The sequence below is a fragment of the Bubalus kerabau genome, chromosome 5, assembly GCF_029407905.1.
Source record: "Bubalus kerabau isolate K-KA32 ecotype Philippines breed swamp buffalo chromosome 5, PCC_UOA_SB_1v2, whole genome shotgun sequence".
Lineage (NCBI taxonomy): Eukaryota > Metazoa > Chordata > Mammalia > Artiodactyla > Bovidae > Bubalus > Bubalus kerabau.
Window position 1 is genome coordinate 128,425,717 of NC_073628.1, and position 9,066 is coordinate 128,434,782.

A 9,066-nucleotide genomic window follows, 5' to 3' on the forward strand; every position below is an offset into this window, starting at 1 on the left:
TTCCAGGGGATCTTCCCGACCCAGGGATAGAACCCGTGTCTCCTGTATTGGCAGGCAGATTCTCTACTGCTGAGTCGCCAGGGAAGCCCCTGTGTTGTGCTGTTCTTGGTCGCTCAGTCATGTACTACTCTTTAAGACTCCATGCCAGGCCCCTCTGTCCATGGGGATGCTCCAGGCAAGAATACTGGAGTGGGTTGCCATGCTCTCCTTCAGGGGGTCTTCCCAACCCAGGGATCGAACCCAGGTCTCCAGCATTGCAGGCAGATTACTTACCATCTGAGTCACCAGGGAAGCCCCTAGACAGTAGTCAAAATAGATTCTACTCCAGGATTATTGCAAAGTGAGAAAAGAGACCTTGGTATAGAAATGGGCAGCATTTCAAATACAGCATGGACAAGAGGGGATTTATAGTTGAGGAGCATGGTGGGGGTCAGTGGATTGGAAATTACTAAGAGCAAACAGCAGGGGTCAGGAGATTCTGCTAAGATGACCTAACAGGATTCTTGCTGAAGACAAGTTACGTGATCAGCTATCACCTGTGAAAGCTGAGGAACATTCCCCACCCCTCCCCATCAGATATAAAAGGTGATTGATCAGATATTAAGGGCCAGGGGTTCTTGCTAAAACTGGATTTTAGAAGGAAGTGCACAGACGAGCCTGGGCTCTCCAGGTGGCTCAGTAGTACAGAATCCTCCTGCCAACGCAGGGGAGGTGGGTTCAATCCCTGGGTCGAGAAGATCCCCTGGAAAAAGGAAATGGCAATCCACTCCAGTATTCTTACCTGCGAAATCCCATGGACAGAGGATCCAGTGGGCTTACAGTCCATATGGTTGCAAAAGAGTCTGACATGACTTAGGGACTAAACAACAACAAGCACAGACAAGCCCAGGGAGAAGGTCCAGGATCCTGACTAAAGTTTGGTGGAGCAAAAAGTCTTGGTCAGAGGGAGACCACTGAGTCACCCTTCCTTCACCATCCTGGCATGGTCTGGTATCCCCTCCTTGAGAAGCTATACTCTCATCAGCCCAGGCACTATTAGATCAGTGTTCCTCAGTTTCCGTCAATACGGCGTCAGAGGCACATTTCAAATTCCTGAGTCATAGAAATATTACTGTGGAATAGTTATACCTCTCCCTGATGCTGTTGATTGCCTACCTATTTTCATTTAGAGGATAAATGAAAGGGGTGTGAGAAGTAAAAAGAGAAAAATCCATTGCACGCAAGTGGTCCAGCTCATCTGAGCAGAGTGCATACTGACTTCTTCGAATTAATGTTTGCTTCCTTCCCTGTGACCTACTCCATGCAGCCTATTTTCTCTATCCTCTCTTAAACCATTACAGGCGTATCGCCTGCTCTTCTGAAAGCCCCAGAGGTTTTACAAGGTCATGGACAGGCAGGTCCTGACTCTCTCCAGCCTCATTGTTCTTCCAAATTAATGCTGCCTGATACCCTCTGATTCAAGAATCTCTTGAGAATCTGGTGATGCCCATTAGGATAACCAAAAGTGTGATGACTTATTGGATATCAAGACAAAGGTCTAAAACAATTTTCCTGAAGACTCTCGCGGCTCACCAGGCCAGGTGCCAAAATGAAACTTCTTAGGGAAGAGTGTTATATGAGCCCTTTTCTCCTAGAGTTTTTCCTCTGGAGTGGGAGTCAGGGCCCTTGGAGAAGCAGGACGCAGGGCTCACATTTTCCTCTTTATTGAAGCTCCCAGGGAGGGCTTCTTCTCCGCTTAATCATTCACATCATAATAAAATCTCTTTGCCCCAGAGGAACGTGACTAGATTTCTTTTGTTAAAATCTCATTAAAGCCTGCCTCAGCCTGTAATAATTTGTTAATAGATGGCAGTGCTACTTGGCTGCTATCGGTTTCCTTTCATCTCTTCTCTGGTCTCATAATTGTTGCCTTATCTCCAAGGCATTTGGTTGTCACTGAAGTGTAAACGACGCTACAGCCACTGCAGACCGGGGAGCCCACGTTATCTGTGAGGAAAGGGACGTCTCATTAGTTTCCTTCGCTCCTCTTTTTCCCCTTTTAAGAGCCTTCCTCTCCAGTTGAAAAATGTGTCTCTTCTCATAAAGCCAGGCCAGATGCCTAGGTATTTCCCCTGTTCAGTGGTGTGAGTTAAGCTTACCCACTGAGGGTCTCTCCCTTGGGTTGTGTCTTCACAAAACCATCACAGGCGGCAGTTTAGATTTTTTAAAAAGGTGCTTTCTTAGTGTGCCTCCAAATGGCAGCGATGAATGCATTTCCAGAGGCATGTGACAGATCCTGTCTGTGGGTGGGGAAGTTAAAACCTCAGGGGGGTCACGGTAGAAGTCACAGAGGGTTGTAGAGGTGGATACGCTTTATAAAATCTAGCCCCTGGAGATGGAGGACCATGAAATGATTTGGAGTACCTGGCCTCTGGCTGAATTGTGGGAGGCTCTGGTGCGGTAAGTTTAAATAGAGGCACAAAGTACTTGTACCCAACACCAGATCTACTGGGCTAAGAATTCCTTCGTATTTTATAAAGCAGGGTGAGTGAGGAGGGATGGGTTGGTGTTTTCATTTGTACTGCTGTATGTGTTGATCAGTTCCTGCCATGAATGAGAACATAGACATGATGGCTGAGTCACACAGCCATTCCCCTCGTCTCTCCAGTAGTTATAAGGGTAAAAATTCTGATGATGATTTGATAGGAAATATGGAATTCCACAGAGAAGGAAATGGCAACCCACTCCAGTATTCTTGCCTAGAGAATCCAGTGGACGGAGGAGCCTGGTGGGCTGCTGTCCATAGGGTCACACAGAGTCAGACACGACTGAAGCAACGCAGCAGCAGCAGCATGGAATTCCACTATTACTACTACTAACAACATCAATAGCTAACATTTACTGAATACTTCCTCTCCACCAGGCACTGTTCTAAGATCAAATACCTTTACTTGTATTTATTCCTTTACCCGGGCTTCCCAGGTAGCACTAGTGGTAAAAGAATCTGCCTGCCAGAGCAGGAGACACAGGAGATACGGGTTCGATCCCTGGTTCAGGAAGATCCCCTGGAGTAGGAAATGGCAATTTGCTCCAGTTTTCTTGCTGGAAAATTCCATGGATAGAGGAGCCTGGCAGGCTACAGTCCATGGGGTCGTAAAGAGTCAGACAGAATACACATACACACCCACACGGAGGTGGGGGGTATGGGGATGAAGCAGAAGAAACTGTCTGAGAAGGTTTCCAGGTTTGGCGTTTAAAGTGATTGGGTGGATGCTGGAGCCAATATAAATAATTCAGGTGGAAGAACAGAAGAGTCTTACTAAATTTTGATTTGCACATGCTAAGTGGGTCTTGAGTGGAGAACACTGAACTAAGACTGTTGAACCTGCCATTGGAGGTGAATATTTCTTGCTCAGAACATGAGCTGAGACCAGAGACAAAGACTTGGAAGGTTTCAGCCTAAAGATGGCAGAAGTGAGACTGTGTGATTATCCAGATCTGAGGCAAAAAGGGGCCAAGGATTGAGCACTTAGGGAGGACAATGTGTGGGACAGTGTGTGGAAGAGCTCATCAACTCTAGAACCTCTCTGCTAATGCTATGTTGGGAACCTCTTGGTACCCTGGCTGTTTCCTCCTGGCGGCAACAGGATAAAAACAAACAAAAGAGCCCTTCTGTTTGCCTTAGAGGATAGCAAGGAAGAGCGTAGTTAATGCGGAAATAACCTCCTCAGAAATCAGTCCTGAGGAGAAAAGAGGCCTGTGAAGACTAGGTATGAAGGACAGCTGGTAAAGCATGGAGGGGCTTCTGGGAGATGAAGGAAGGGGATGCAAGGCCCCTGGAGCTGGGCTGAGAGAGTGCTTGCCTGGCGGGAGACCTCCATGTTTTCTGACCTGGTGGTCTGAGCTGAACGGCCTTATTGTCTTCCAGGGAACATGGATAATGTTGCCAGATCACAAGAAGCTGATCGCTATAAATGCCAAGTTGGTGCCAAAGGGACTTTGTTCTCTGGTAGACATGGCTTGAAAGGCCCACAGAGGAATGGGCAGTCATTCAACAAGATCACTTCGGGTCCTCTGTGTTGAGAAAGAAGAGGTGGGTTTGTCTCACCTCAGAATCTTCACCTTCGTGTATGCTTTTTCTTTTTCCTTCTCAAATAGAAGAAAATATACCATGAAGACACTGTGAAGGCTGTTAACTTGGTTTTGTGGAGACCAGCTGTCTGGGCTGCGTGATGTACCATTCGAAGTGTCCTGGGTTTGTAAGCTCCTAAATGACAAGGATCGGAACTTCTACTTACTAAATTTTCCTTTGTCAGACTATGAACTAGGCAATATTGTCTTCAAACCCACTTTTTTTTTACTTTCTGGAACCACAGTCATCCTAACTCTACCACATCTATATTCTATTTTCACTGGGTCCCAAGGCCTCCTTCCAAACTCATTTGTGAGAAAGTCTCAAATCTCTTATGCTGATAAGCACTTAACAGAGCTGCCATATACAACCTTGCAGACTGGCACTGTGCAATTCTAAGAGGCTTAATGGGTGACACTGCCTGGTGATACCTTGCAGTAGGCAAAGGCAAATCTCCAGCCAAGGAACAAATCTGAAATGTGGGATCTTAGTCATCACTTGAGCAGAAGAGGGGCTTCTGAGAAGGACCAGGGGCACCTCCCCCAGTCCCTGAAATCAAGTAAGTAGCTACTTCTTCCAATGACAGAAGACAGTTCTTGCTCCCAGAGTAACCTCAGAGACCATTAAGTCAATCTCCTGTTGCCAATAAAAAAAAAAACAACAATTGACATTATGTTGAAAGATAGCGTGTGTCAGCCATTTGCCTTCTCTGTAGACCTCCAGCGTTTCTCCTCCACTAAGGCTAACTTTCCCACAGAGATTTTTATATAAGGCAAAGTCATTTTTGCTCATTGAGCTTGTGGGATTTTTCTACTTCTCAAGTAAATACTTTTGGTGAAATAGGTCCAGCTCTTTGGAATACAGATCCTTAGCTCGAGGTTGCTTGAGTGGAAATTTTTAACAAGCCATTCCCTCAGCTCCAGAGCCATGCAAAATGTGATTTTTCTTAATGTGTGTGTTCTCACAGAAGCTAATAAATGGACATTCCTCTGGTATGGACGCATCCTGTTACTCAGCTTGATCCTAATATCACTGGCAAAAGCCCATTTGCTGCACTAGCAAGCAGCTGAATTCATTACGTCCAGCCACTTGAATAATCCCCAGACAGACTCTTGTTGACACAGACAGAATGCCCGTCGCTGAGGGATGACAAGGCTGCCAGGTGGGGCAGTCGGTGTTGCCATGGTCCCTCCTGCTGCTCCTGAGGTATCCCACTAATAAGAAGTCACCACTTGCTGCTGATACAGTGATGGATGGCAGACTCATGACATCTCATTATTTCTGAGACAAAGGGGGTGTGGGGGAAAGGACACCAGGAAGGAATGAATAATCTCCAGGTTTGGGCTGGGGGGTGGGGATTGATGATCAGCAGAAGATGAAAGAGTTGAGTTAACCATACGTGCCATCACTCAGGGAGCTGAAAAACAGGCCTTCAGTATGCAGCCATTTGCACAGGGTAATCCTGGATTTTCAGGTTGAATGGGCTCCCTGAAGGACATCTGGTCTCCTCTCTGCTTTGGGGCTAAATCATCCCCACACCCACACCTGCCTGGGTTAGGAAGACTTCACTGAAAGAAGACTGCATGGTCACCCCATCACTCATTCAGCACATCCCATAGAACAAATTTGAGAAGGACTGCTGGATTCAAGCATGACAACCCTTGAGACAGAAAGCACCCATCATGTCCTGGGAGAATTCCAATGGTCAACTGAGCCTTGCCTTGTGGAGCATGAACAACCCTGCAGGCTACCAGGCAGTCTTCTCAGCAACCCTTTCGTGGCCCCAAGCTACCTCTATTTTCCAGACGATTCCCAGACTGGTCCGAGGAAGGTAAAAGCATACCACCAGTCCACACCAGCACATCTGATTGTACTTCCCATTGTATTCAAGAAGGAGTTAATTACTGGCGTCTTCATTCTTCTAAGTGTTACTGTCCCAAATGACTGTGTCCCTTGCTGGTTCTCAGCAAAGTTATTTTCTTCTTGGGTTGTCCTTGAAGGTCAGGCGTCTAGTCCCCTACCTCTTCACTGAAAAACCTTCTCCATGAAGCTCTTTCCAAAACAAGCCTTCAGCCCAATGTAGTTTCCTCCACCTTGTATTCCTATAGCAGTTTGTATGCTACTGCTACTCCACTCATATCTCATGGACAGAGGAGCCTGGGGGGCTACAGTCTATGAGTTGCAAAGAGACAACACTGAGCATGCATGCACCACTGTTACTCCACTCATTCATTCATTCATCCAACTAGTACCTATTGGACACTTACTATTTGTAGACCAGGCATTGCTCTAGGCCAAGGGGACATAGTTATGACTAAGACAGATGACATCCCGATCTCATGGAGCTTACAGTCTAGTGGGGGAGATCTTCAGTAAACAAGTCCCATCAACTGTTGCTGAGAGTCAACAATTCTTACAGCCAAAGAAATAAAAATTATAAGCCCTCCAAATTCTCTGATTCAGTCCTGGTTCAAATCATAACAACAGTTCACAGCAATGTTTGACAAGCCTTGGTTTGAAACAAATGTCTATCTTAATAAACAGTGTCTTTATACTGTTTGAAGTGCTTTCCTGAAGCTGCCAATCTCCAAAATTATTTTATGATCCCAAATTCCCCACTTCTCCTTCTCCAACCAGAATCTTTATTCTTATAGGGCAGCTGCTTAACTAAGTATGAGAAAGCAAGCAATTTTATTGAATTAATTCATACTAATGTGTGAATGACTAATTCGCACATAGCTCTCAATGTGTTTTTGACATTCGGTGATAATCTTACTGACCCTAAATAATATCTAGACTTTTTCAGTCCTTATTATAAATTGGAAAAGGGAAGGCAATATAAGAAAAGTTTCTATTAGATTGTAAGCTGTGGGTTTTCTTGAGAACAGAAGCCATCTCATTTTGGGGTGCTCAGTTATCTAGCCCAAATTATTGGGAATTAATCAACATTTATTGAATTCAAAAGAATGGAGAAACACAGAGAAAGATGATAGGAAGAGAAAGGCAGAGGGTAGGAGAGCAAGAAAAGTGAAGAGAAGGAGAAAAAGAAGGAAGGAAAGAGAGGAAGGCAAGAAACCCAGAAGGAGGGAGAAAGAGAACCAACAGAGCCCAGATTATTTCTTCTGTGGTCAAGGCCCTCAGAGAAACTGTAGCAAGGAGGAGTCTATTCCAATAGAAAAGGAAAAAAACTGCTGCTGCTTCAGAGAGCCAACAAGAGAATGGAGCCAGGAAATGCCGAGCCCTAAGGATAGATATTGATCAAAGCCATAAATTTCTCTTTTCCAGCATGATACAAATGACTCATGACAGATGACTGGCCACTGTCAATTAGCCTCCCTGAGGGGCCCCTGGACCCAGAGGAATGGATCCATTATTACCTAACAAGCACAGGAACTCAGGAACTAACCCTGTTAGGGTTATAAAAATTGATCTCTGTAAATTCAATATAATTAAAGAGTCTGCATTCATCCATAGAAGGCCGCAGTGGAATTTTCCACTGAACCTGAACTAAAAGGGAAACTTGAGAGAGAAGTGGAGGTAAGGAGGCAGGGAGCCAGGACCACCAACTTTCTTTTGGATCTTAGGAAATAAGAGGAGAAATCATTTTAGACACTAGAGAAAGAAATGAAGCAGCAGAGTCTGGAAACAGGGCACCCAAGAGAGCACATACTCCAGCATTCAGAGAGAAATGGGCTCAGGCACTCTGCACAAGGGAATCCTGGAGCAAGATGGGCCTAAGAACCAAAGGGAGTTGCCATTGTCTTTGCTAAGATACACCTCTCGAAGTACAATCTGTATGGTCTGTGATGGGTTTTCTCTAGACAGGTATATAAGAACAGGTCTGCTCAGTTGACAGCCAATGAAAGTATATGCCTTTAAATGTTCACTTCGATAGGCACCAAGAACGAAACCATGATGACTGGATTTAGAGTCAAGTGGAATCCTGATCTGAGCACTCACTAGTTTTATGACCTTGGTCATAAAATTTCTCTATTCCTTAATTTCTTTACTCCTCCATTTCCTTGTCTGTAAAATGGAGAAAATGGCCTCTCTGTCTACCATTTAATGAGTTTTCTATTGCCAGATACCACGCAGTCTAATAATCTTCTTTACTCTTCACTACCACCCCAAGAAGTAGGTATTATTATCTTCTGTTGACAGGCGAGGAAAACAAGGTTTAAAGAGATTGCAGCAACTTGTCCAAGGTCACAGAGCTGGGAAGTCTTGGAACCGATACTCCGTCTAACTTCAGGGTCTGCAGCCTCACGCTGGGTGGCATTGCCCGTCCAGTTGTCCCAAGACCATGGAGATGAATGAAGAGGGAGTTTATCCACATTTCTGTTTAAACACAGCTGAAGGAGTACCCCTTTCCCCCATCCCAGCAAGATCTATAGAAAACAGGGGTCCTCTCCTGCTTCTTTCTCAGTTAACAGATGGCATAGAGGCTTTTCTTCTAGCTGGCTTTGTTTTGGCTTAGTGGCATAGATCGTTCTAAACTTAAGGGCTGGGAAACATGAATCTCAGCCCCAAGGTCTCCAGTGAACGGAATTATTACAAGGAATTGCCATTTGTCAGGCTTCCTCATTACCCTCCACAGGACGAGGGCGCTGCTAAAGCATGAACCCTGTTTCTATGGACCATAGGCAACTACAACCTTGGAATTCAACCTCTCCAGCTTATTAGGACAACAAATTACCCAGGATGAGAACTGCAGTGCATTCAGATGGAAAATGGTGTCTTCTTTTTTAATGAAGTGATTTAATTAGGAGCCATTTCCCATCAGCTGGGGTGTCAGAGCACAGCTCGGGCAGCCACTGAGAAAAGCACCAGGCCTCTGCCTTGCCGGCTCCCTCCTTTCTGCTGCCGCCTCTCGGAGAAGGAGGAAATTGAAATCACTTTAGGAAAGCACAGTTCAAGCTGGGAAAGTAGGCAGATCAGGCCTGAGGGCCATGTTG